Raw genomic sequence first — 20,458 nt, 5'->3', positions numbered from 1 at the left:
TCCTGGAATCCATCTGCCCTTAACTCAGGCATTGGCTGAGCTGAGAACCCTCCCTCCCCTCCTGAAGGCTCCTGGGATGTGTGACAATTTGCCTAGGCATAGAAACAAGGAAGTAACTGGTAAGCAAGAAATGTAAAGAAAAAAAAAAAAGTTTAAAACAAGTAAATATTATATACTTTCCTATCTATTTACGAATGCTAGTAGCATAAGGATTACACAGGTCTGCGACTAAAAAGCCGTTTTTTATTATTTTAATCTAATTTCCATGTATTTTGGTGTGCTGAAAATAAAATATTGAAAAAACTCCTAGACGTCATGATTTACCACAAAATGCAAAATTGTCTTAAAATTTAGCAAATTTTTTTAATTTTTTTTTTTTTTTATATTATGGGTTTTTAACCAAATTTAAAGTCCAAATTACTATTAATTCACATAATTGCATTTAAGATATAAAATGCCAAAAAAACCTTAAAGGGGTTGTCCGAGTTATGTAAAAAAAAATATAGCACTGTAAATCTGATGGTCCGCAATATATACATAAGCTAAGCAAGTTTTAGGGGAAAAAAAATTATATTTCCTCATTTCCCTAGTTCTCTTCTGGCCCTTTGTTTTTATTTGCAGGTAAACAATCTCTGCCCCTCCCCCCCTGCAAAGGGGGTGAATACAAGTGCTGCTCTGAGTGACATGTCTGACTACTGGGATACTCAGCAGCATGCTGTATGTGCAAGCCTCAGCCCTGAGTCTGTGCTTCTAATGGTAGAAGGGGTTAATCTTTCCTGAAGAATCCAGTGGGAGACACAGGGCAGATAGCAGCAGCTCCGGTCAGTGCAGGGGGGCAAGGCCAGCACTGTGACGTCTCCTGTACAGAAACAGAGCTGCTCTCTCCTGCAGTCCACACTTGTGCACGAATCATCATCAGGTTCTTGGTTCTAGGCTGTTCACACTTTTTCATCACAGTTCGTGTTAGGTCGTCATTCTTCAACCGTTATGTTATGGCTCCGCGAAAGTGTATTAATTCACCAGACAGTTTCTGTTTCATCTGTGGTGAATATACAGTGTTGAAGCAACAGTACAATATTACAGACTTTGTGAAAAAAAGTATACTTTGCATACTTTGGACTAAAAATTGGAGATCAAGATAAAGTTTGGGCGCCTCATAAAGTGTGAAAACGATGTGTTGAGGACCTCCGAAACTGGTTCAAGGGTAAGAAAAAATCTTTCCGCTATGGGATTCCTATGGTATGGCGAGAGCAAAAGAACCATAGTGACGACTTTTACTTTTGTTCATGCGATGTGAAAGGGTTTAATACCAAATGGAAGCATACCATTTTATATTCCAATCTTCACTCAGCAATTCGTCCCATCCCCCATGGCACAGATATACCAGTACCCAAGCCCCCTGCTACCTTGGAAGAGATACCTAGCTCCAATGAAGGTTAAGTCATACCTGAACCAGATGACGAATCAAGTTCTGACTTTGAAGATGATACAAGACCAAAATTGTTTTCTCAGGAGGAGATGAATGATTATGTAAGTGACTTGAATCTTCCCAAAGATGTCGCTGAGTTACTCGGATCAAGGCTGAAAAGCAGGAATTTATTGTTGCCAGGAGTGTCATCTTCATGGTTCAGACATCGTGAAAAGGAGTTTGTTCCTTACTTTGCCCAGGAAGACAAGTTGGTTTTTTGCATCAATGTCGAAGGTCTGATGGGTCAATTTAAAATCCAATATGATTCAGAGCAATGGCGTCTTTTTATAGATTCTTCAAAAAAGTCTCAAAGCAGTTTTACTCCACAACGGTGGTTTTTACGCTTCCATACCTGTAGGTCATTCCGTACACTTGAAGGAAACCTACAAGAACTTGGAATTGGTTCTTCGTAAACTTAAATATGAAGACCATGGTTGGCAAGTGTGTGGGGACTTGAAGGTCTTGTGCATGCTGCTTGGGCAGCTGGGTATACCAATTACCCTTGTTTTCTGTGTCTATGGGACAGTCGAGACCGACAAAATCACTAGACCAAGAAGAGTTGGCAGCCGAGGGTGCTAACAGTCGGTCAAAAAAAAATGTCCTCCGAGAAACTTTGGTACCTTCCCATAAAGTTCTTCTACCACCTCTCCACATAAAATTGGGATTGATGAAGCAATTCGTAAAATCACTTCCAAGAGATGGAGAATGCTTCAAATACTTGGTCACCAAGTTTCCAGGCCCGTCGGAGGCAAAATTGAAGGAAGGTGTGTTCGTCGGACCAGACATTAGAAGGCTTATAGTTGATCAAGAGTTTGTCAATACCATGACGGATCCTTAGAAAGAAGGGTGGATTGCATTTAAAGAAGTCGTATGGAAATTTTTAAGCAATAACAAAGTTCCTCACTACAAAAAGATTGTCGGACGAATGCTGAAAGCATTTCAAGCTTTAGGTTGCCTGATGAGTTTGAAAGTGCATTTCCTCCAGTCCCACCTTGACTACTTTTGTCAGGGCTCCCAGGTATGACCAGAGGTGTGTGACTGATGCAGGGAAACGCAGACTTCAGATATGTGATAAACAATACAATTTATTAACACTAACCATACAAACATAAACGCAGTGCAATACTAAACATAATACAGTGCAAACAAACCCAACCAACCACCCACAGATAACAGTACATACAAGCAAGCGTCGTCAGGCAGGCCGGGTCAATATCAATTGGGCAGGTAGGTACAGGGGGAGCAAGCAGAGAATGGTCGGGGTCACAGGCCAGGTTCAGCAGGTAGCAAGCAGCGTAGTACAGAGGGTCAGGCAGAGGGATGGTCAGGGTCACAAGCCAGGGATCAAAACAGGTAACAAGCAGCGTAGTACAGAGGGTCAGGCAGAGGGACAGAAACAGGATGCAGGACAGATACAGGGCCCAGGACAAACACAACACCAAGGCAGAGTCTGTGGGTCTGGCCATCCCTTAAATACCCCAGCATCATCAGTTCCAGGTGTTAGCTGGCTGAAAGGTTGAGTCTCTGATTGCTGGGAGCACCCGCTGGCCAGCCCTGGTACTGCAGATCAAAAGGCAGGTGAGTCCCACCATTGCTGGCCAGTCCATTCCTGACAGTACCCCCCCCTCAAGGAGCGGCCTCAGGACGCTCCAAACAGTCCTAGCTGGGCAAAAATGTTCCACCGCCCGGGTCTGGTAACTGGCGGGATATCAAAGACTGGCACACCGGGCAGGACTCCGGGCAGAGGCACACCGGGCTGGACTCCGGGCAGAGGCACACCGGGCTGGACTCCGGGCAGAGGCACACCGGGCTGGACTCCGGGCAGAGGCACACCGGGCTGGACTCCGGGCAGAGGCACACCGGGCTGGACTCCGGGCAGAGGCACACCGAGCAGAGGCACACCGGGCAGAGGCACACCGGGCAGAGGCACATCGGGCAGGACACCGGGCAGAGGCACATCGGGCAGAGGCACACCGGGCAGAGGCACACCGGGCAGAGGCACACCGGGCAGAGGCACACCGGGCAGGACTCCGGGCAGAGGCACATCGGGCAGGACTCCGGGCAGAGGCACATCGGATTACCGGGCGGAGCAGCAGGCACCGGGCCCCCGGGCGGGGCGACATGCATCGGGCCCCCGGGCGGGGCAGCAGGCACCGGGCCCCCGGGCGGGGCAGCAGGCACCGGGCCCCCGGGCGGGGCAGCAGGCACCGGGCCCCCGGGCGGGGCGACAGGCCTCGTGCCCCCAGGCGGGGCGACAGGCATCGTGCCCCCAGGCGGAGCGACAGGCATCGTGCCCCCAGGCGGAGCGGCGGGCGCCGGACCCCCAGATGGAGCGACAGGTCTCGGGCCCTCAGGCGGAGCGGCGGGTGCCGGACCCCCAGGCGGAGCGACAGGTCTCGGGCCCTCAGGCGGAGCGGCGGGCGCCAGGCCCCCAGGAGGGGCGACAGGCATCGGGCCCCCAGGCGGGGCGACAGGCATTGGGCCCCCAGGCGGGGCGACAGGCATCGGGCCCCCAGGCGGGGCGACAGGCATCGGGCCCCCAGGCGGGGCGACAGGCATCGGGCCCCCAGGCGGGGCGACAGGCATCGGGCCCCCAGGCGGGGCGACAGGCATCGTGCCCCCAGGCGGAGCGACAGGCATCGTGCCCCCAGGCGGAGCGACAGGTCTCGGGCCCTCAGGCGGAGCGGCGGGCGCCGGACCCCCAGATGGAGCGACAGGTCTCGGGCCCTCAGGCGGAGCGGCGGGCGCCGGACCCCCAGGCGGAGCGACAGGTCTCGGGCCCTCAGGCGGAGCGGCGGGCGCCGGGCCCCCAGGAGGGGCGACAGGCATCGGGCCCCCAGGCGGGGCGACAGGCATCGTGCCCCCAGGCGGGGCGACAGGCATCGTGCCCCCAGGCGGGGCGACAGGCATCGTGCCCCCAGGCGGAGCGACAGGTCTCGGGCCCTCAGGCGGAGCGGCGGGCGCCGGATCAGGTACCGGATCATCTGGATCAACAGCGGGCATCGAGTCAACTGGCCTAATAGGATCGTCAGGCTGGATCAGTTCATCATGCTGGGTAGAGGCATCAGGCTGAATGCCGGCGTCCGGCCGAGTAGAGGCTTCAGGCCGAGTAGAGGCTTCAGGCCGAGTAGAGGCTTCAGGCCGAGTAGAGGCATCAGGCCGAGTAGAGGCATCAGGCCAAGTAGAGGCATCAGGCCGAGTAGAGGCATCAGGCTGCATACAGGCATCAGGCTGAGTAGAGGCATCAGGCTGAGTAGAGGCTTCAGGCCGAGTAGAGGCTTCAGGCCGAGTAGAGGCATCAGGCCGAGTAGAGGCTTCAGGCCGAGTAGAGGCTTCAGGCCGAGTAGAGGCATCAGGCTGCGTACAGGCATCAGGCTGAGTAGAGGCATCAGGCTGAGTAGAGGCATCAGGCTGAGTAGAGGCATCAGGCTGAGTAGAGGCATCAGGCTGAGTACAGGCTTCAGGCTGAGTACAGGCTTCAGGCTGAGTAGAGGCTTCAGGCTGAGTAGAGGCTTCAGGCTGAGTAGAGGCATCAGGCTGAGTAGAGGCATCAGGCTGAGTTGAGGCTTCAGGCTGAGTAGAGGCTTCAGGCTGAACCACGGAAGGCAGGCTCACCGGTTTGGATACTGGCAGGATGGTATTGGTTGGAAAGAATTTTCGCTTTTTTCTGGTTTTAACTACTGGAGCACTGCAAGTAAACGCAGGTCTGCAAACGAATGGAGCAGCTGGAGACAGAGAAGAACTGGAGGATGGAACAGGAGAGGGAGCAGTTGCTACAGGGGGCTTTTTTACAGGGTTAAAGGCAGGATAGGTGCAGCGAGTGGGAACAGGGTACTGACATGCGGTAGATAGCAGGGCAGGAGGAGCTGTTGGGAATGCAGGAATAGAGTTTTGAGGAAATAGATTAGAAGCAGGACTGGGTTTTTGTAAGCTGACTGAGGCTGGGTGCAACAAGTCTGTCCATGTCTGCAGTATGGGTTGAACAAAGCTGAGCTTACACAAAGCCTGTCTGGTCAATGACTGCACTGCGTTTATACAATCTCTTAGTGTCTGTGGTGAACATGTGGAATAACGCTCCAGAAAGTAACCCACATCATCCTCTAATAACCACACCAGGGACTCTACCTGGTCTGCACTAAATGGTGGCAAAAATTCATCCCTGCATTCGGGGGTACCAGATGAAACCAACTCAGCACAAACCTCAATCAATGGCTGCACCTCAGAGAACTCTGTGCCCTGATCTACTAGAACATGAGCGAGCCGTATACATTCTAGCAGTTCATCCCGGGGATAATCCTTCAGAGTCTGATAAGCATACTCTCTGTCATCAAACACTAGCAGATATAAATATTCAACCTCATCAAGATCCATCCTTCCCATCAACAAGCCAAGATGGCTTCCCTGTGCAGCCACTTCTGGTCAGGATTGGCCTTGGTGTAATGTCAGGGCTCCCAGGTATGACCAGAGGTGTGTGACTGATGCAGGGAAACGCAGACTTCAGATATGTGATAAACAATACAATTTATTAACACTAACCATACAAACATAAACGCAGTGCAATACTAAACATAATACAGTGCAAACAAACCCAACCAACCACCCACAGATAACAGTACATACAAGCAAGCGTCGTCAGGCAGGCCGGGTCAATATCAATTGGGCAGGTAGGTACAGGGGGAGCAAGCAGAGAATGGTCGGGGTCACAGGCCAGGTTCAGCAGGTAGCAAGCAGCGTAGTACAGAGGGTCAGGCAGAGGGATGGTCAGGGTCACAAGCCAGGGATCAAAACAGGTAACAAGCAGCGTAGTACAGAGGGTCAGGCAGAGGGACAGAAACAGGATGCAGGACAGATACAGGGCCCAGGACAAACACAACACCAAGGCAGAGTCTGTGGGTCTGGCCATCCCTTAAATACCCCAGCATCATCAGTTCCAGGTGTTAGCTGGCTGAAAGGTTGAGTCTCTGATTGCTGGGAGCACCCGCTGGCCAGCCCTGGTACTGCAGATCAAAAGGCAGGTGAGTCCCACCATTGCTGGCCAGTCCATTCCTGACAACTTTCCTGAAAATTTAGGAGCTGTGAGTGAGGAACAAGGTGAACGATTCCACCAAGACATTAAAGAGATGGAAAGTAGATACCAGGGAAAATGGAGCATTACAATGATGGCAGACTACTGTTGGATGCTTCAGAGACACATTCCAGATGCTACTCACAAGCGTAAATGCACCAAAGAGGAGCCTCACAGGGAAGAAGAATCGAGTTTAGTGTGTGTAGGTGAGCTCATTTCAGTTCAAAAAAGGATTTTCATGAAAAAATTGTAATAAAACTTTAATTTTATTAGTCTATTTCCATTTATTTTGAGGTATTGCCTTATTTAACATAGTTACCTAAATTGTCAGGAAATGTGATGTCCTATGACAAAATGGAGGTCATTTTCGGATTCAGTGCACCAAAAAACATAAAGATTATGTGGAATAACCAAAACAGCTTTTGAGAAAAATTTTTTTGCAGACCTGTGTTAGAAATGGTAAATGTTGATTGAGAGAGTGAAGTTCCACTTTAAAGGTAATGCTAATTGAGAGAGTTTAGCTCTGTTTTAGGAAGCAAATCTCATGACACCATTATTGAGAACAGGATTTCCTGTGAAATCCTGTGGCCATCTTTAAGAAGGGCAGAACTGAAAAGCTTTGCACTGCCTACCCAAGAAGAAACAATTCAATGCTTACCCTGTGCTCTTTTGCTGCAGAAGTGAATGAGCGTACTACACCAGTGCCCCCTCCTTTCCCATAAAGAACAAAAATAAATTTAGAAATGTCAATTATATTCCAATGGTTTTTATTAATTTTTAAACATTATAAAACAGAGGCAATAAAACTCGCCCACACAGGGGCTATCAATTGCACAGAAAAAAAAAATATGCAAAATAAAAGGAAAACAGTGCTCTAATGCCAACAGGGCAAAAGGTACGCCCACGCAGGGGCTATCAATGGCACATAAGGTACAAAACATTAGGGCAACTGACTAACAACTAAAGGCAGCTGTCCAGTCACACCAAAAACAGAGAGAGAGAGAAAGGGGGGAAAAAAAAAAAAAAGAAGGGGGGGGGCAAAAAGCGGGGGTCCAAGAGCGCCAGTATCGAACGCCATTACATCCCCAGGCTAGCCAGGGGGAGTGTGGGAAAGGCATATTGCAACCACGGCTCCCATATTTTCAAAAATTTACGGTGGGAGTCGTTGCAGATACTTGACATCTGCTCGTTGAGCATCATAGTAGTCATACGATCCCGCACCCCCTGAAGGACTCTTCCAGGCCTGGGCAATTGTTCTAGTGGCCGATAAAAACAAATAAGAAGCCAACTTCTGCTAGTGAGCCAAGAGGCCCGGTATGGGGCAATGAAGAGAAATGTCATAATTATAATACAGAAGTCTAAATTAAGATCCAGAATGCTCTGGTTTACAGTTGCATTTATTGTATGATTATCAAAATATGCACAATGCAATTTCCAATTTTTGTGATTGCAAACCAACGGCAATGAATGCCATGGTGCTAATTACTGAATACAAAAATACACATTCTTATTTTTGTTACACTAATATTTTGTAACTGTTGATGAATTTTTCCAAAGTGTAACAAATGGGAATACACTCCACGAAATTAAAAGGCAAGTGTTGAGCTTTTTTCATTCTGCTCCTATGTAAAAATTGTGCATATATGATATTCATTTTAAATCAGAAATCTTTGTAGGTTAAAGTTTTTGAGTAAATATCTGGGGCTGCATAAGAAGTTATTACAACTTAGATGAACTACTATAAAGAAGTTACATTCTGAAAAATGATAGACAAAGACACTTCTAATTCTTCCTGTTCTTCCTAATTTAAAGTGATATTATAGGTTAGATTTTTCTAATTAAAATAAATAGGAGGCTATACTTGCTTGTTCTGTGCAGGGATATTGAACATAAATGGTTCTTTACCTCCTCTTTGGCGGTCCCCTGCCTGCGGTGTCTGCACCTTCTTCTTCCGAGTATCCTCATTGCAAGCCTGTTAGATTGCTTTTGGTGCCACTCAAAGTATAGTTGAAAGCATATCTCTTTATCTCAGAACATGGGGTGCAGGCTTGTCCTATCACCAATCCAGGGGGCTAGTAAATAAAGTGTAAAGTACTGGCGCTACTCCTGCTGTTTATCATTTATTCACCTAGGCATAGCAGCGATCTTTTTCTTTTACGAGCCCTCTTTGCAAACCGTAGTGTGTGGGCTAACACAGGGAAATGCAGGCTCAAGTAAGTGTAAACAATATAATTTATTAGAGGCTATACAAAAATATAAACGCACAATATAAACAAAACCAAACCTCCAACTGATAACGGAAAGTACAAGCACACAGACAACAGTAGTCAGGGCTGGTGAGGTGGAGTGGTCAGGCAGGCCGGGTCAGGAACCATCGCGCAGACAAGGTACCAAGGAGCAGGCAGAGTGTAGTCAGACGGCCGGGTCAGGAACAATCAGGCAGACAAGGTACCAGAGGAGCAAGCAGGGGAGTGGTCAGGAATAGCCGAGGTCGGTGCAAGCAGAGTTCTATCAATGTCAGGAGTCAGGCAGAGGGATCAGAAAGGCAGGCAGATAACAGGATCAGGTTCAGGGGCTCATGGGAACAATACACCAAGGCACTGATTGCAGGCCTGGTCCTGCTTAAATACACCTCCTGCAATCAGCCTCAGGTGATGGCTTGACTGCAGAAGTGAGATTCTGGCTGCTGAGAGCACCCGCTGGCCAGCACTGGTACTGCAGCCCACAAGGCAGGTGAGTCCCACCACCAGTGGCGAGTCCATTCCTGACAGCTATGCACCAGTGCAGGCACACTTCTGAGCTGGATTGTGTGTGTCCATAGACAAACACATCGCCGGTAAGCCATGCCCCCAGTCCCCCTTTACAGAAGTCTGACTGCCAATGGCTCCCACTGTTCCCAGAGTGCCTGTGAGACCAGGAAGATAGCAGAATGGTGCTGAAGCAGGGAGAGTGGTGGATTGTTGAGAGGAGTCAGGTAAGTGATTAGGGATGTGGGGTATATGTGGTGGGAAGTGTTTACCTTAATGCAGAGAATGAATTAAGGTAAAAAAGCAAAAACTATTTTGACTTTAGAAACACTTTCAACATTTGAAATAACTGGATTTTTTTTTTACATACTTACCTGTAAAATCAATTTCTACATCATGGGACACAGTGCAGGCTATTCATTAATTTGCGGGTTATATGCCACCTATAGGTGAATGGACATGGCTGACCAATCAGAGAGGAGGTCCTCCCTTATATAACCCCTCCTACACAGGAAGTACTTCAGTTTTTGTTGCAAGCAATGAAATTCCATAAAAAAGAGTGGTGAGACCTCTGTGTACTCCAAGAAATGGATTTTACAGGAAAGTATGTACAAAGAAAAAAAAAAAATTTCAGCAGGCTATTCATTTTCCTCAGGACCTACTCAGCTGTCCGCAAAACACTGCATCTTCTGCAGGTCTGACATCCACGTGGTAGAACCTTGTGAATGTGTGAACCAAAGACAGTATAGCAGCCTTGCAAACCTGAGGCACTGACGCCTGATTATACAAGATGCTCCCACACTACTAGTAGAGTGTGCATTCAATAGTCACCTTGGATGCTGCCTGTCCTTTCCTAGGCCCCTCTGGCAGCATGAACAGAGCATCTGACCTCCCTACCTGTGCTATCACCTTCAATAAGTCCTTTACAGCGCGTACCACATCCAAGGTATGCAGAGATCTTTCTCTTGCTGTGGCCTAGGAACGAATGAAGGCAGAACGATGTCCTGAGATGAAAACTAGAAACCACCATTGGTAAAAAAGTTGGCTGAGGTCGCAACACCACCTTATCTTGATGCAAATCCAGAAATGATTCTCTGCAAGAAAGAGCTACCAGCTCCGACACCCTTCTCGCAGAAGTGATTGCCACTAGAAAAAAAACCTTACGAGTCAACAGGACCAGTGGAATCTCCCTAATAGATTCAAATGGTGGTTTTTGAAAACCTCCAAAAGTTCAGATCCCAAGTACACAAAAGGTAACCTGATAAGAGGAGCAATACACATTACTCCTTGAAGAAAAAAAAAAAAAAACAAAAAAAAACACAGCTACTGCTGAAACCTGGCCCTTAATGGTAACAGCCAATTTTTTCTCCAACCATGTTTGAAGAAATTACAGAATTCTACCACATATTTTCGTGGTGCCATTTCCGGACCTCGCACCAAGAAATGTAAGCCTTCCAAGTTCTGTAATAAATGTTCCTAGAGAGAACATAATGGGGATGACAGGATCTGGGTTTATTTTTATTTTTTTATTTAAATATTAGTTTTCCAGATAAAAATACTTTTTTCCATCATATTCTCATAAAACATACAAAACCATTATTTTTTCCCTTTCTATATCTATTTCCCACCCCCTCCCAACTAACTTCCCTTCCATCCCTCCCTCACTCGACCCCCCCCCCCCCCCCCCATACTACCCACCCTGCATTTCTCGATGTCTTCCCTACAAAAGTAAGAGGCTCTTTCACATATCACACCCTAAAACTTCATATCTTTCGCCTCCAGTACAAATTCTTCTCATTTTTTCCATTTCACATAATATAACTCCATCTTGTCTTCCTGCATATGATAAAGTTTCTCCATCCTACAAATCTGGTTCACTCTATCTACTCAATCTTCTTCCTTCGGCACCTCTGTCTTACGCCAAAACTTGGGTGTCAAACCTTTTGCTGCATTTAGATAGTACCATATACCCGATTCCTTGTATTTATTCACTGATAACTATGTACTATGTAATAGGCAAATCTCTGGATCCAATCCCATATTCGTCCCAGTGATCATCCCAATTAAATGAACTATTATCTTCCAAAATACTTGAATTTTTGGACACTCCCACCATATGTGGTATAACGTGTCTATCTCTCCACACCCCCGCCAACACCACGGTGAATTCTCCCCACTCATCTTATGTTCAACATTCGGTGTAATGTGCCATCTTATCAAACACTTATAATTTATTTCCACCGCTCGCATACTTATATTCTCGTGAGTTAATCTATATATTTTCTTCTGTTTATCCTCTTCTGTCCCAACCCCCAAATCTGTTTCCCATTTCGCTATATACTTTGGCTTTGTGTTTGTGTTTAATTCAGTGAGAATCTTATATATTTTAGCAGTGCCGTGTTTCCCATCTCCCCATGATTCCAACAACCTCTCAAACAAGTTCCAATCCTTTCTAATTCTCAAGGGTTTTGGAAGATTCCCAACAAAATGTTTTAATTGTTGGTACCGCCACTCATCTATCTTATTGAAAATTTTCCGCTTTTCCTTTTCCAAATCCTTAAGTGTTCTCAATTCCCCCCCCCACTAGGTCTCTCAACTGGACATCCTCCTTCTTAAACCATTTTCCTGTAATCTCCTCCCTACCTGGAGGATAAAACTCTGTGTTCCTTAGTGGCATTAATAGTTAAAATCCCACTTCATATGTTTGTGCAATATATCCCACACACTTAAAACATATAAAAGTATATAAACTTGTGCTATCTTTTAATCCTTTATATTGTGTTGGCACCCATATAATTTTACTCAAATTGGTTCCACTAAGTTAATTTTCAATTTTGACCCAACTTTTTCCTTTTGGATTATGCGTCCAATCAAAAATTCTCGCTAAAACTACTGCTCTGTAGTATCTCTTAATATCTGGCACTCCCAATCCACCCTTTTCTTTATTTCTGCTTAACAATTCATAGGATATTCTAGGTTTTTTATTCTTCCATATATATCTTATAATTTTTTTTATTGCCTTAAAGAAAACCACTGGGAGTTTAATTGGGATCATCTGAAATCTATATAGGATTTTGGGTACAATTACCATTTTTAGCAGATTTATGCGTCCTATCCAAGACGGGTTTCTTCTCCTAATTTCTTTAATTCCTCCTTAATCTCATTTAACAGTGAAATGTAATTTGATTGATACAGGTTCTTATATGAAGCAGTGAGTTTTACCCCTAAATATTTTATTTCTCTATCTTTCCATATAAAGGGGAATTCTTTTTGTATCTTTTCTTTTTCACTATTTGAAAGATTTATATTTAAAATCTCAGTTTTTGTTGGGCTGATTTTTAAGTTTGATAGCTCCCTATATTCCTTCAATATCTTCATTAAATTTGGGAGTGTTATCCTGGGGTTTCCCACATAAAACAACAGGTCATCCGCAAAGGCAGCCACTTTATGTTCTATACCTCCTATCTGTATTCCCTTTATATCTATATTCTTTCTAATTGTTGACAGTAAAGATTCCAATGACAAAACATACAACAATGGGGACAATCTGCATAGGAATCTGCATAGTACCACATTGGATAATATCTAGAATTCAACTTAACATTTGACTATCTCAAAATGTGGCTCCTGCAAAAAAAACACCGAAGATACTCTGTGTTGTAATTCCTTAAATAACCTAAATCTTTTCCCAGGACAATTCAACCCATTTACATTATAAGTTATAAACTGTAGTTCTTCCATCCTTCTTATACCTCTTTTCTTCACCTCCATCCCCTCTCTTCCTCACTCTTTACTTTTATACCGTCTCTCGTCATGCAGAGTGTTAGCCTTAATACCCCTCCCCCACCCCCTTTCCTATACTACCCCCCCTCTCCCAGTCCATTCCCTCCCATCCCCCACCCAACTCCCCCCCCCCCCTTTTGCTACCCTACTCATTTTTAGGCCTCTAGTTTGCCTACTAATCATTTGTGGGGCCAAACCCACCTTTGATTCCAACCTTGGGGCTAAACTCCGCCCATGAACAGCTCTCCCTCCTTCCAACCTCCTCAATTACCCTCTGTCTATCTAATTAGCTCAATAAATTTCCACCAAACTCTTAAACACAAAACTCTAGAAGAGCTACCCTAAAAAGAGGAGGAAGAGAGAGAGGAGAACCCCCCTCCTTCTTACTTCCCCCTTCTAACAAACTGATAGTCCTCCTTCCCCATAACTCCTATTTCTCCCTCTTCTTCCCATCCAGGAATCTCTATTCTTTGCAAATCAAGTCTATCACAGAAGTCTCTCATGTGCTCAAGGAATCTCAGATAAGCTGTAACTCCGTTCTTCCATCTAATTAGGCACGCTGGAGTACCCCATTTATAATGCACATTCTGTTTTCTCATCTGCTCTAACAGGGGTTTCAAAGCTCTCCTTCTCCACAAAGTCTCTGGTGTTAAATCCACAAAAATCTGAATGTTTATTTCTCCATACTTAATAATTGTTCTTCCCTTGATCTTATTATGTCTCTCGGTTTTTCCTTCCCATTTCCTTGTTGAAACTTTCCTGTTCTAAAGACTCCATCCAATTTAACCAACTCTGTAACAGGTCTGTCCATTATGGAGTTTAAGATTTTACAAACTAATTCTTTCAGTTCTTCCCCTTTTGAAATCTCTGGGACTCCTCGTATCCTAAGATTACTCCTCCTGCCCCTGTTTTCTTGTACCAGAATTTTTCTGAATTTTCTCAATAGTAATTGTCCTTTTTTCTAATTCAGAAATATTTTGGGCATGATTTTTAACTTTTTCCTCCATTTCTTCCACTCTCAGTAACAAATGCCCCAAATCTTTCCAAATAGTTGCCATTTCTTGCTTTATTGCTTTTTCCAGATTTTTAAACATTTCTGCCATCTCTTTTTTATTCGGTACTTGTAAATCACTTTCAGGTTCTTTCCTCTCCATATTTTCTATCATTTGTTGACTACTAGTATTCATTCCCAGAGATAATCTGGGGCTATTTTCCAAGCTAATTTCCATTGCCCCTTTTTCGCTTCCACCTTGGGGTCTTTCTGGAGTCATTTCCCTGGGACGTATATTTTTTGATCGTTCCAGTTTGGGACCCTTTGAGCCCGCTTCCTTTAGCGCTTTTGTTCTTCATATCTTCTTGTGAAACTTGTTCTTTTCTAAGATACCAGGGTAAGTACTAACACTATGTACTAGGAAGCCAGATGTGATCTACTATTTGTCAATTTACACATTCATATCCTCTTCTAGGGCCAATTAACCCCTTTTCCTCTTCTACATCTTCTCATCCCCTGGGAATCCCCCTTTTCTCCTTTACTGAGCATTTACATTTTTCACAGAGTCCAATATACAGCTAGGGCCATTCTCACTCACCCTCCTTTCTCTGGGTTCTCCTGTGAGGTGGCTCCAGGCTGCAATTAACCAATAGTCCTCCTCTGTTCAATTCCTTGGGGGGATTCCTCCAGGGTCTCTTCTTTATGTGGCCTGTAGACCTGTAGATCTGTAGACCTCTGGCGTAGCGACAATCTACTTGTACAGGCAGGGAGACGAGTTAGGGAGCGGGTCGGCGTCTCCTTCTCCTCTTGGGATGCCGGCCGGCTTCTCCTCCCAGAGCTCCTTCGTGGCTGACCACGTAGTCACGCCGCATCACTCCGTCTCCCCGGCAACCTGATGCTCCGTCTGGGTCTCCGCCGGTGCACCACAGGAAACCCGGGGCACACGCTCTCGATCCTCGTCCACAGAACTGGCACTGCTCCACCAGAGAACCCCCTCACCCAGGTAGGTCTCCGGTGACTTCCATTAGGAGGGCTCTTGGGGTGGATGGAATCGGAGGCTTGTTGGAGAGCACTTACATCGTGCTCTCCTGCACTGCCATGTTCAGGCTCTGCCCCCGCCGTCTCCCCAGGATTTGGGTTTAAATAGCCATGCTGTGAAATTTCCTGGGCCAGGCAGGGAAATCAGCATCACCAGAAAAGACTCCTCCTAAATCCTGCATAAGAGACGTAGCAGCAGATGAGTCAAAGGAAAAGCATTAATCAGTGAAAACTGGGTCCACTAAAGGCATCTACCCCTGCTGCGCAAGGGTCCCTTACCCTGGACACAAAGACCAACCTTGTTGTTGAACCTGGATGTCGATAGATCTACGTCTGGGCAACCCCATCCCCCGAAAGCCTCAGGATGCAAAGCCTATTCTCCTGGAATCAACCGCTGGCAGCTGAGATAGTCTGCCTGCCAAATTTCCACCCCTGGAATGAACACCACTGACAAACTTGGAACATATGTCTCTGCCCAGGTCAGAATATTGTTCACCTCCTCCTGAACACCCCCTCCCTGTCTCCTGGTACCACCCTGATGGTTGATGGCATTATCAGACTGAATCCTTACAGGCCAACCCTGAAGTCTGGATGTCCAATACCTCAGATCCAGCCTCACTTCCCGAAGTTGCAGGACATTGATGGGGAACCCTTTAACGTGGAAGCAATGTTCCCTGAACTGTGGCCTCCTCCAGGAGAGCCCCCCCCCCCCGACCTGAAAGACTGGCATTGGTGATTACCAATTTCCACACCATTGGGCGAAAGGATGTCCCTCTCTCCAAATTGTGAGTCATCAACCACCAATTCAGGCTTTGCAGTACCTCGGGAGACAGAGACATACAGTAATCCAGGGCCAGAACCTTCTTGTTCCAAACCATCAGAATATTCCTTTGCAGTGGTCTAGAGTGGAATTGGGCATAGGGAATTCAAACGAGGACACCATCTTCCCCAGCAACCTCATACAGAGGCAAATTGAAGGATACCTCTTGGCTTTTAAAACTGCAAACCTCATTCCTCAATGCACAACTTTTCCCTGGAGGCAGAAATACCTTTGCGTGAACTGTGTCTAGGACCATCCGCAATACTCCAGGCTATGTACTGGCTGAGCAGACTTCTCGAAGTTGAGCACCCTGCCAAGCTGTTCTAGGATCTGAATTGTAAGGACCACCACATCCTGCTTAAGACTTGGCACCAACCGACCTCTGAGCAAAAGAATGTCTAGATAACCTATGACTGATACACACAGACTTCTCGAAGTTGAGCACCTTGCCAAGCTGTTCTAGGATCTGAATTGTAAGGACCACCACATCCTGCTTAAGACTTGGCACCAACCGACCTCTGAGCAAAAGAGCATCTAGATAACCTATGACTGATACACACAGACTGTCAGGGCTCTGGGTATGACCAGAGGTATGTGAACTGACGCAGGGAATTGCAGGCTTCAGATATGTTATAAACAATATAATTTATTAATACAAAACGCAGTGCAATACTAAAACATAAACAAAGTGTAAACGAACCAAACCAAGCCACCCACAGATAACAATACATACAATGCAAGCGTAGTCAGGCAGGCCGGGTCAATAACAATCGGGCAGGTAGGAACAGGAGGAGCAGGCAGAGAGTAGTTAGGTCACGAGCCGGGTACAGCAACTAACGGGCAGGTAGGTACAGGGGGTCAGGCAGAGAATGTTCGGGGTCACAAGCCAGGGATCAAACAGGAGAAGTCAGCAGAGGTCAGGATCAGGCAGGGTCGGCAACGAGTCAGTCAGGTAGGAACAGGAACAGGAATGCAGGTAACAAGATACAGGGGCCCATGGAAAAACACACACCAAGGCCCAGACTGCAGGTCTGGCCATGCCTTAAATACACCTCCGCAATCAGCTTCAGGTGTTTGGCTGACTGCAGGGTTGAGTCTCTGATTGCTGAGAGCACCCGCTGGCCAGCCCTGGTACTGCAGGCCACAAGGCAGGTGAGTCCCACCATTACTGGCAAGTCCATTCCTAAAACAGACACACACACACCCTGTGTTCTGAGCAGCCCCAACACCAGAGCAAGAATTTTTGTTAAGACTCTTGGAGTAAGCCCAAATGGTAGTGCTTTGAACTGGAAATGATGATCCACTACTGCAAACTGCAGAAATTTTGGTGAGGAATGAAGATCAGCACATGTAGATATGCGTCCTTGATATCTATGGATGCTAAAAGATCTCCTTCATGTAAAGAGGCCACTACTGACCAAACCGATTTCATACAAAAAGACAGGACATTTAAAAACTGATTGAGACCCTGAAACCTTTCTTCCGTTGGAACCCTCATGATCACCCACTGAGACAATAGGCAGTTGAGTGCCTGTAACAAAGCTCTTCTCTATGGATTCACGGGTAGATTTTATTTTAGAAACCGGGGGTGGGGGGGATTGAAGACCCGAAATTCTAGTCTGTACCCCAAAGAAATTGTGGAAATGACCCACTTGTCTTGGATTAAAGCCTTCCAGACAGCAACAAAATTCAAAAGCCTTCCCTCCCGAACGAGTGGGGGCACCCATTCATTTCATAACGAGGCATACTTTGGATATGCCTTGGATGGCTTCTGCACCAAGTGCCTCCTTGGGATCTGATTCTGAATTCTACCCCTGGAGGCTGGGACCTGTGTGCAGCGAAACAACTGCCTGGTAGATGAGGGGCCAGCAACCAAAGCCCCTGAGGGGTAGAAAAGAACTCTTTCCCTCTGAAATCTTTTGGATATGCTTGTCCAAATCTTTCCCAAACAGCCACTCTCTATGAAAAGGAAAACCTACCAATTTGTTACATGGCAGTTCTGCCCGACTAACTCTTTAGCCACAAAACCCTGCACATGTGTACTGATAAGAGGGCCAAGCGAGAAATTTGCTGATTTGAATACTTAAGAGCATCAACCACAAAACAAATGGTCAGAAAGACTCTGGCACATGCCAATAGCTGCCACTGCAGCAGAACCTGCCATGGAGAAGAAGGCTTTAAGGAGGGACTCCAGTTTCTTATCCGCTGGATCCTTAAAGACCTGGGCATTATCCATAGGACATGTTAAAGACTTATTCAGGGATGAAACAGCTGCATCCACTACAAACATATTCCATTTTTTAACTAAGTTTCTCTTCCATGGGGTACAAAAAAGAAAACCTCTTTGATGGAACAAAAACCCTGTCTGGGTAATCCCAGTCAGCATACATAATTTGCTCCAGAAGAGGATGCACTGGAAAGGCCTGAGTACTTTGTGGAGGCTTCAAAATGCCCAGAGAAGAATAAGTAACATCAGAGGTTTCTAACAGAGGTATCCTGAATCCTGATCGTACCATATCAGGAAGGTCCTGGACTAATAACCTCTGAGTTTGGGAGACAGAGAGTCTGCTTCTCCTCAGGCTGTGACCCTTCAGACAGAGACTCTACTGCCAGACCTTTCTCCAGTTCTTCCTCATCCTCAGGTTCCACCCATTCCTGCTCCAGGATTGGTGGTTCTAGTGATGGGGATCTCTCCTGCTTCTTGGTCCCCTGAGAAACCGACGCAATGATCCCCGCGGTCTTGGCCTCATAACCCGCTAAGGCTGAACTATCATCCTTGGTTACATACGCTGAGGCAGAATCCCCAGTAGTAGCCACAATGCCAGATAAGCACAGTGGCTCAGACTGCCCAATCGCTTCTGGCCTCTCAGGGAAGGATACTACAGAAGACATTCGGCTGGGTTCCTAAGGATCTGGCAGTGGTACATTAGTGCCCCTTCCTGCTGCGCCTCCCCCACTCCACTTTCTGGAAGACGTTACTTCAGTTAGTATAAATACCTGTGCACCTCCAATAGCAAACACAGAACACAAGATACAGCTATGAAAGTGTGCTGAAAAAAAAACAAAAAAACAAAAAAAAACACACAATGCAAACTGCTGACCTCATGTGCCACCAAAGGCAGCTCCTGACCGACTGGCCAATACTCCCTTCCCCTCAGGGGAGTACTCATGAGCCCCACTGAATAGCTTGCTCTGTGTCCCGTTTCCAGGAATCCACTAGCAGTAGCAGCAGCAGCCCACGTGTCCAAGCCCCTAGATGAATAAACATAGCCAATGACCATTTCCGGCTTCGCTACTGTGCATGCACTGAATGCACATGCAGTTTGCAATGCATGCACCCACGGCCACAATCTTACATCTAAAAATAAAAATGTTCCCTCTAGTGGTCCCCCAGAACAAAAAGGCAGGTAAAATGTTTTGGGTTTCTTTTGGGCCAATTTCTGTGAGCACTCCCCCTGGTAGCAGATTGGCCAATTGCACCAAGAAACTCCCCTTTTTCCTTCCAAAACCTGCATTTTGTTTTTCCTTTCTTCTTAGAGGAAAAAAAAGGGAGGTAGCTTACCAATCCGGCTGCAGGTCCTCGACTACAGCAAGGCACCAACCTTCACCCCTCATGGCAGGCATGGTCATACAGACCTTCAAGGACTCGGTCCCCATAATGTGGGGCCACTGCCTTCGACCTGTATAGCACCCCACTGGAAAGCTCCTTTGTTAGATATATACTGCACAGGGTTCCAGCGCCATTGGGCTGCATTACAGGCAAAATCTTGAGGCTTATCCAGCAAGGCTTGGGTACCATCCATTTTGGCACACATCTTTCTGATTGGTTGATCTGATTGATCCGAATAAAGTTCATGATTCTCAAAGGAACTGTACTAGGACCTTAGGTATGCTCCAGGAGCATAAGCAACACTTTCAGTGACCATCCACCTTACAGACACTGGCATAAAAAACTGAAGTACTTCCTGCGTAGGAGGGTTTATATAGGGGAGGACCTCCTCTCTGATTAGTCAGCCAGTGTTCATTCACTTATAGGTGGCATATAACCCACATAATCATGAATAGCCTGCTCTGTGTCCCGTGATGTACGATAAAGAAATATGCCAACACGGACCATAAAAATATATATACTTTCTGGGACTAAACCTGTGGAGTCTAGGATATGTAAATGGTCAGCATTACACTCTAGGTGCATGCAAGCTGACCTGGAAGGGCCATAATAGGTATCTGGTATTCAGGTAAAGTTCATTCTCAAAAAAAATATTCATAATAGCAGTGCCCACAATAAATTTTTTACTAGTTCATAATGATCTGGAAAGTTTCAGCCTCAGTGGAAACATGTTCATTTGTCTAATCAACAGCTACATGTAAATTGCCTCTTTTCATAGTTTCACCTGGATAAAGCTATACAATCTGCCATAGATTTCTATTTGTTGGTATAAAAAAGGCTTATTTGATTAACATTTATAACATTGTAATAGCTGAAACCAAGTTGTATAGTTCCTAGTCCTAAACATGTATTACCAATTGCTACTGATCTTACAAG

General features: G+C 46.2%; 1 protein-coding gene across 2 annotated transcripts in view; it reads left to right on the top strand.

Annotated features, from left to right (window-relative positions):
• Positions 1 to 20,458, top strand: part of CHAT (choline O-acetyltransferase) — a 306,928-nt gene that overhangs the window by 273,041 nt on the left and 13,429 nt on the right. The window lies entirely within an intron of this gene.

The sequence above is a fragment of the Staurois parvus genome, unplaced genomic scaffold (genome assembly GCF_062004578.1).
Source record: "Staurois parvus isolate SC_StPar_1 unplaced genomic scaffold, SC_StPar_1.0 ptg000234l, whole genome shotgun sequence".
NCBI lineage: Eukaryota > Metazoa > Chordata > Amphibia > Anura > Ranidae > Staurois > Staurois parvus.
The sequence above is the reverse complement of the archived record's forward strand: the minus strand, read 5'-3'. Positions and strand labels throughout refer to the sequence as shown.